At 33.3% G+C, this 9,120-nt stretch overlaps 1 protein-coding gene across 2 annotated transcripts in view; it reads right to left on the reverse strand.

Annotated features, from left to right (window-relative positions):
• LOC106132604 (carbohydrate sulfotransferase 11) overlaps positions 1 to 1,485 on the reverse strand; it is a 43,130-nt gene extending 41,645 nt beyond the window's left edge. For both annotated transcript variants that reach the window (XM_013332054.2, XM_013332053.2), the window contains exon 1: positions 1,281 to 1,485. The gene's annotated coding sequence lies outside the window, so the exon portion shown is untranslated. The remainder of the gene's footprint in view (positions 1 to 1,280) is intronic.
• Positions 1,486 to 9,120: the final 7,635 nt, after the last annotated feature.

The raw sequence follows: 9,120 nt of genomic DNA on the forward strand, positions 1-9,120 counted from the left end.
AATTTTAGTTTGTAATCATCTTTTTTTTAAAGTAATTTTTGTTTTGATTTTGCTTATTCCTATATGAGTTATTAATAAATATAATAAATTTACTAATAAATATATCAGAAATGACAAAAACTCCTTAATGATTACGAACTTAAATCAAATTTACAAATTGACAAAATTTAAAAATTGTTTTAAATTCATTTCAATTGTTTTCCTTAAAAGGACTCGATAAATGCCATATTATGGGCAAATTTTGATAAGATTAGTGTACTTAACTAAATTCATTGGCCCTACCGGATTCTAGATTCTATGGAGATAAGGGCAATACTTTAATATCTAGAAAGCTCACGCAAACAGTAAGCAATTACACAATTACAATTAATTACCTTTATTATATAAATGACGTAAAATATTTTAATTGAATGGAATTTTGCTCTTTTCACTTAAGTAAGTACTTATTATTTACAATTCTTTTTGTAACACACAATTATTGTCATCATGTCATGACATACATGTCAGGTAGGAAGTTGATAAAATTAATTAAGCGCCTTGTTAGTAAGGTAGGTATATTGATAATGAAAATTTTCTAATTGATAAAGTCAATTTAAAAAAAACAGGTTGAAACGTGAATATAAAAAAAATATATTTTTCCGAGTAACAAACGTAATGATGGCGAGTCCGACTCCCATTTGGCCGGTTTTTAACCAATAATGAAGTAAAATATTTTAATTAAAAGCAATTTCGCTTGTTTCGTTTCATTGTATTAATATAGATCATTTTCTCATTAAGGTTTTAAAGTGATTGGCTTATAGTGTAGTAGTTGGTTTGGTCGTAAAGAATGTAAATGCGTTATTGATAAATATAACTTCATAAATTCCATACGCAAATTAAATCACGATGATATAAGTATCTAAGTTCCTTTTGATATCTATAAACGTTACGATGTTTACATATTACTAACGTATAAGTAAGAACAATTAATAGGATAATCGAATAAATTAAACGATAAAGTTTCTTTTATCTGACACCTCATTTTATCATACGTAGAGATATGTCTAGGTACCTACCTACTACCTACTTGATGCTGTATGGAATTTGTTCAGAATTAGAACCTAATTAGCGGCTGAAAGATGTGAAAAATTATCTAAGATTCTGCGGGTGTTTAGTACAATTATTACCATCATTTTAATTATTTATCGAAGCGTAAAAATGAGATAATTGACACCACTTGATCAGTATCAGAAGTAAATTACAATAGCCGAAGATGCGAGAGTGTCACTACAATTATTTACCTTCCTATCGCAAATTTATGTAACATCCTGTAACCGTAGCTCACTGGTTCTCACATTCTCCGTCAAGCTCATAAAAAGTTACTTTCATTCATAAATGAAATTGTAATGATCACTGTTTATAAATAAAAACACTCGGTGCGTTCAGCGTGAATGCCGAAATCTGCAATGTCAGCCCGGGACACCCGTTCACGTCGGAAGGCGCGCCGTCACTGACTGGTATCGACCTTTCGGGCTCCGCAGTTCGGTGCAAGCCCACCACTGCACTGCAGCTTTATTTTTGGCAAGCCACCCCGAAATCTTCAACAAACAGACTGACCGACAGAAACATTGACCCGATGTGACAATATACTGTTTTATTTTCTGCAAATGTTTATTTATACGCATGCGTAACAGAATCTGTGCGCGATCCCATAGTCCACGAGACTGACCTTCGGCGGCGATCAAAGGTCCAAGGTCTGGAAACAATATTTTATAAGTTAGCAGTTGACAACGCAACAGCTGAATAATTCCACGGTTGCAAATACATGTGTTTGTAAAAGTAGTTACATCTATATTAGAATCGTTGTAGAATGGCAGGTTACATAATAGTCTAAATTATTATTATATTAAATAAATATGTTAGTAACAAGAATATGATCTGCCGTAAAAATGTAACCATTTATTGGGATTTTTCCAAGTTATGTGGCAGCAACCTGTCACTATTAAAATCTCTATTCCATCATAAAGCTATCAACTGAACGTGGCCGTAATGGATAAAGACGTGATTCTATCAAATGCTATGTATGGTATTTTAGTACCCAAAATAAATAAAAACGTTTTAATTTTTCAGACATTGTTGTTATTTATATTTGTGTGTTCTTGCATTTTCACCTATCGTTGCCTAGAGCTCGTTATCCAGCATTCTTCTGATCAGTATTATCATGAGATCTTTATAAAAACTTTGAGTAGCATTTTCAATAAATACACCTTGTCTTTAGCTTTGTGGCCAAAGGCTGAGAACAAATCACCTTCGTCTTTTCAGTCATACAGTCATACTTGCAACGATGTCTGCCTGCATACTTATTTTGCCTCAATCTTTTCCTGCAAACTCTAGAACTGACCTTCCACCAAAACATCCCCGTTTTGATCAAGGTATGTTCATTTCCCTTCACCTTACGTTCCATTTCCTCACTTTTAACATAAGCCATCTGAGAATGCATTCGGAAAATAGCTGTTAAGAGAAGTTTAAGTTGGTAACATAGCTAGGAAGTATTCCAGCTTGCGCTAATTGCTTACATTACGCTAATTGGAATATTATGTCAAGCGCATCTGGCAGTGGGCCACTTACCGAACGCCGAATTACACCAGCTTCAGTTTAAAATAATATTGCGTGACATAATGACTGTATTTAAAATTGTAACAAGGTTTTTTGTCGAATTGACCGAGAGCTTTTGATTCCTCCATATTATTTGTTAATAATTGAATACAATATACTCGTATATTAACAATTGATTACAATATAACATACTCGTACAATATCACTCATCTTTCCCGGAGAGGTTGGCACTAAATCTTGCCACGATCTCTGCATGTTCATTTGCTTCATTTACATTTTTAAAAAGGACTAACGGATAGGCTCCTTAAATTCGGGTGGGAAGAAATTCAAAAGTTATTCGCCATCCGACTGTCGCTTGGGAGTTTGTAGGGCAAGATAAGACTGGAATTACGAAGTTAATTGCGGGTTAGCTCTATTTATGCCATTTTTGCATCTAAGTTATTATTTTATTGTGTGCCAATATTTCTTTTCTTATCATTGGCTGTCAGTGTAAACAAAAATCGCCGTAGCATTTCCCACGGTAGTACGCAGACGCAGATTGTTTACTAATTATAGTTTTGCTTCTGTTCAAGGCACTGATCGACTTCCTCTTATGATACTCGTATGTGTTTGGTAGAATCCTGTTGCTATACATCCGACATTGTGTAATCACTCTGAAGACACAAAATGTCTACCTTAAAACTATGTTTAAATTGTATTAAACATGCTGACATATGTTTAAATTGAATACAAATGTAAACAAACACAAAGGATTTCCATTTATTGCAAACTTTGGTAAGGAATATTCTCCCTTTATCCCTTCGGATAAGATAAATGTCGTTCCGAATAGCGAAGTAGAGCCACAGAATATATAAAAGTATGTAACTAGGCATGTACCTAGCTCTGATGTGAAACAAAAATTATTTTTTAAAGTCTCTGAATAGCCCGTCTGATTTCTGTCGGTTCTTGGTATATCAAAACAATTTCACAATAAGTACTTAATTAAAAAAAATAATTAAATAGCTTGCCAATTTCCTCAACTAAGTACCTAAGTATGTTCAGTTAAGTAGATTGTAATATAACATTTTGTAATAAATTAAACATACTAACACACATACATACATAACATACATAACTTTATGGAACAAACAAGTACTTATTGAGAATACAAAACATATTGTCACAAATAGTTGCCAAATTATTGTAAATTTTAACCAATTTTTTCGACTACCTACGAATGTTCAATTAGGTTGATTATAAAAAAATATACTTTTAACTCTATTTTTAGTAGTGAATATGAACAGATTCGGTCAGTGGTTCAAAGGTGTGAACGTACCAGATCGTTATACCAACAATGATACAGAGGAAGTGCGCCATTTAAAGCGACTATTTTCAACTGCCCAGCCCACGGTCATAGCAGGAGATACAATGATGCTATTTTCAAATTAATTGTATAATATTACGTAAATGCGTTCTTACTTGGAGAATATTCCATTAATAGTGTAAAGGTCTGCGAACAATTCCTGTGGAACGGGAATAGTAACGAGCACTTATTTTTTGTGGATTGTTATCAATCACAAAAAAATATTGATTAATTCGTTAGTTCTGTAGTAAGTATCTACATTCACGAATATATAAACATATGATCTCACCCTTTTTCTTGAAATCAATTTTTCGAGTTCGTCAATCAGGAGAAAAAATATTATAGACTACACTTGACCTGATTATTTATGTGACAAAATTTGTAAAACTACTAATGCCAGTCAGCCAATTTCTTATAAGTACTTTTATTTTACTTATCTCTAAGTTCCTATGTACCTAAGTAGGTACAAGGAGACTTTTTGTTATTATTTACAGAAGGAACGGATTTAGAGAAAGCATAAGTGATTGGCAGTTTGAAAAAGTAGAGCAGTGTCTTATTTTTAGTGTGAGATAGACTAGAAATGTCCTGTCCAAATAAATATAGTTTTTTTAAGATATCCTGCGTAATCTCTTCTAATCTCATGTAATCCCTATTTTAAATAAAGAATATTATCTTATTTAGAATATATTATAATTTATATCCCCTATTACAGTACATAGCTACATAGTTACTAGAGTACTTACCTAAAGACTAGATTTCCGGATTCCGGGAGAAATGTTGTAATAAATTGCGAGCAAGCAGGCATAGCTCAGGATTTTACCACGAATAGGGTATCGCTGCTAGTTCCCGTTGTTCTTGTAAAGGTTTATGTTCAAAATTAAAAGCCGTCTTCCTCAAAATCAGTTTGTCTAGCAAGTACCGGTATAGCTATAAACTTCGACCAATGACAGAAGGGCATACACATTTTTAAAATTTTCCTATTTTAAGTACCTTTTTCTGAAGGCGTCACCGTATTGCAATCTTCAAACATGGTTATTCAACACTTAAAATCAAGTACACTATAAGTACTTAAAATGTATTTATACTATCGACCCATCACGGATTCACCTGTGGTACCTACATAAAATCATGCTTTTTCCCGGAGAGGTAGCGGCAGATAATAATATTCTCTGCCGCTACTACTTTGAAATATACCTATATTATACATTTCAAACAAACTTTAGGTACTACCTAGTTACTTGTTTACCTATAATATTAGTAAAGTTAACATGATCAATCAATGTAAGTATCTAAACTTATTGTAGTTCTACTATATTAATTCTTCTAATACATAGACGATAAAAAAAAACCTTTACTGGAGTAAAAACAGTTTTATTGTTTAATACTTTTGTTTAAAACTACAGGTAAGTACATAAACATTTACCTCTATAGTTAGATGACGTCATGCATGTGGGGTTCGAATGCACGCGTGACGCTCTCACCTCGTAATTAAATTCCAGCATTAGATAACACTAATTAACAGCACTGCTGGAATGATGGCACTGCACAGTCGCTTCACAGTACTCTTGTGTAATGAAATACCGCGAGGAATATTGGAAAAATTGATCATGGCTCAGAGAAATTGCAATGCAATTTGTCGTTTAGAATAGAACTTATTTATACCTAACTAATACAAAAAATAACACATTAATTTCCAAAATTTCGAACACGATGTCAACTACCAACCATAACAAAAATAAGGTTAGATGTCTCATATCAACATCAACATATTATATATAACCGCGTCCACTCTACAAATCTATATATATAGCTGGAGTAATTGTATCTTCGAAATATGAACTTCCACGTGTAAAAATATTCCTCAAGGTAGTTAGAATAATTATGCACATGCAAGTATTAAAAACATTACAAAAATTAGGTAGCGAAGCATTCATTGTTCTGCGCACTTCAAAACGTTATATCATTGTTAATTGACTTAGGACTGTCGCGAATCGCATGGTGAAACAGTTACATTTGATTAACACTTGTAGTGTAAGTTTACTGAGCTACTGGTTAAAATATACTAACAATAAACGTGTTTTCTTCCTATTTTTTTCTCAATATTAGATACTTAAAATTTTCACAAAAGTATATTAAAATTTACTTGTAATATTACCTGTCCAAATAAATAATAAGCTAACAAAGTATGTAAGCGGGCGGATGCCGGTCCTCATAGCACAGCAGACAAGTAGTCCCTACCTCTTATCGTAGGTAGGTATCTAGATGCAGAATTACTTAGGTAAGTATTCAACTCTAGTATTATTGGAGCGTGAGAACTGCGATTTTGCAGTGAAAAGAAATCGTTGCATCATTTTATAGGTACCTTAGTTGACCTTCCTGCACTGTGTTTCAGTTACCTAATTGTCATTTTTCTGTAAGAAAATAATAACATAAATACAAACACTAGTAAACCATCTCTTGCTTCATATAAATAGGTACTGCTACGTTTTCACGGTAAAACAGCAACAGCAGGTAAGTTTATTATCAGGGGCTACTTTTAACAAAAACAATACCTACCACAAAAGCTGCAGGCTATAGCAGTGGGTTGGCGGAATCCCGTTATAAAATAAAATTATTTTTTATCCGTGGTTAAGCCTGCGAGATATTTAGGTACCCCTATGTTCTCCATACTGTGATTAAAATAATTTCATGGAAATCGTTTCAGTTATTTTGACGTTAAAGACAGACAAACACTCTTTCTCATTTATAATAATAGTATGTTTTTTTTTAGATTTTTAGTTAAATGTCATAAATGAAATAACCACTGAGTATTTGTCACATCTATAAATGTAGTATGTAGCGGAGAGCATCGGTGCATCAGGCACGACCTCCCCGATTAGATCATTCTTATACGAAACTAATAATGTTTCCAAGGCTTAGTTATTATTAATAGAAAGGACCTAAAAAGTTAGGATTCATTCGTTTCGTCTGAATAATTTTGCATATAAGTACTTATATGTAAGGTTCGCATAGGAAAGCAAAAAAAAAACATAGAAATCGCAGTTATACTCATATAATCCTATATTTTTATGATTTCTAAGAAGACACCCTTTAGTCAAATTGATGGTTACAGAACACAGTGAAGTTCACTGCGTTCACTGAGTGAACCTTAGCATATATACACTAAAGAACTAGGCTCTGTGTACTCTTAGATAGCAATAGCCTCCCTTAAGGTGTTGTCATCCGTAGGTATAAATGTATATATACATAAATTTTTAATTGTTATTCACTGTTAAACAAACCAAATGGAAAATGATTTTGATTGAACCTCAATCTCTTGTAATGCGCCTCTGGGTAGGGGGCGTGATAATAATAAATAATAATTTTTTACTCAAAATTATTATTTGTGTGGAAAAAATGTTTAAAAAGGGTTATCATTTATTAATACATTATATAGGTACTTTAAAGTTCTCATTCATTCATCACATTTATAGCTACTTTAAAGTCGATCAAATAATGAAATAGCAAAATTGCTTGTCTAACAGAACTTGGTTCGCGTTTAAAAGGCAACATCATCAACATCGATTCGTTCGATAAGATGGATGGATTATAAATGACGTTTGTTTGCATTACTAAAGTATTTATAACAAAATAATTTATTTATATATTTATCAAAAACAAAGCCGCGCAGATAATATAATCCTATTGTTGTAGACTGTATTAAAACCACTGGTTTTCCTTGATAAGTCTTCCGTTTTTGTTCTTTGTTACAATTTAACTGAACTGCATTTATTTTTTGACTTTCGGGATGCACATATTTAACAGTTCTTACTATAAGATTTCCATAGTACACTATCAAACATTTACATTGCCCAATCCAAACCTCATCTTATTTACACATTCATTTACATATCCATGATAAAACCATTGAAGAAAATTGAAAAAATAAAATAAAAAAAACAGTATTCACGTAATCTTCAGTTGCCACGGGATCGACAACAAGTCTCGATGTCGGCCTCTTGAACCCGCCTCCTCTTGTCCGCACCTCCGCAGACCAGATCTCGCCGTCTTGTCCTGGGTACATCTTCTCGACGATTCCTCTGGGTCGCGTGTTGCGGGGCAGTGTTGATTGAGCCCTTGACGATAACCATGTCTGTTGCAATCGTTGGCTGTTGTGCCTGGATTTACTATGCTGGTGGCCAGAGAAGAATCCTCAGCCAGCGATCATCTTCTTTGCCTGAATCTAATTTGGCTTAGTAAATAAACTACTCATTCTATTTTTAAAATGTGGTACTCGTGAGATAATCCGTTATTCAGGTGCAGTTAAGTAGGTAGTAGGTATTCAATTTCAAACAAAAGATTTCCCACATACCTACTTACCTTCCTATCTCATGAGAACTGGTGAAATGTTATCGTTGTGACATTTTGTAGTAAAATACATACATACCTACGTCCATTATGTACCTGATAAATACTATGTCCTTACATATTCGTCAAAGTAAATATTAAGTAGACAATGTCGACATATTCAATTTATCGATAACATATCGATAAAACTAATTTAAGTTTGCAAACACGTATTTTTAGGTACTATTAAATAGGTAGGTAGGTAGTATTTAAAGAAAGTTTATATTTTATAATTGTACATTGGTTTAATGAAAGAATTGAGATTCAAATAGTAACGGGTTCAACCCATCACCTCAAAGCAGAACTCTTAGTCGCCTTTTACGACGTCCTTTGGAAAGAGATGGAGTGGTCATATTCTTTTTTATATCGGTGCCAGGAACCACATGGGACTTTATAATCACGTTTGTTATTAAATTATTAATATTCACATTTCTTTCAAATATTGTAAGATAAGATAACGAACAAAGTTTATTTGCGTCAAATATTATTATATTATACCTACATATATGATTATTAAAAATACAACTAATATTAACTACTCTAAATTACAGACTTAAAAATATTATTATTCAAATTTTGGCCCCTAGGAAGGGTTCCCATCACGCAGGCAGCATTCCCGCGCTGTATTGCAATAGCAATACGCTGCGCAAGAAAGCTGCCAGTGCGAGGGTCACCTGTTGCCTCCCTTAGAAGTTTGCTGAGCGCCTTGTGAAGCTCCCACGCATCCTGTCCCCAATGACCGATTGTCTTGTACTGTATGTATGTACATATAATCAAGTCCCTTTCGGGGACAGAAC

This window comes from Amyelois transitella, chromosome 19 (assembly GCF_032362555.1).
Source record: "Amyelois transitella isolate CPQ chromosome 19, ilAmyTran1.1, whole genome shotgun sequence".
NCBI classification, from domain to species: Eukaryota; Metazoa; Arthropoda; class Insecta; order Lepidoptera; family Pyralidae; genus Amyelois; species Amyelois transitella.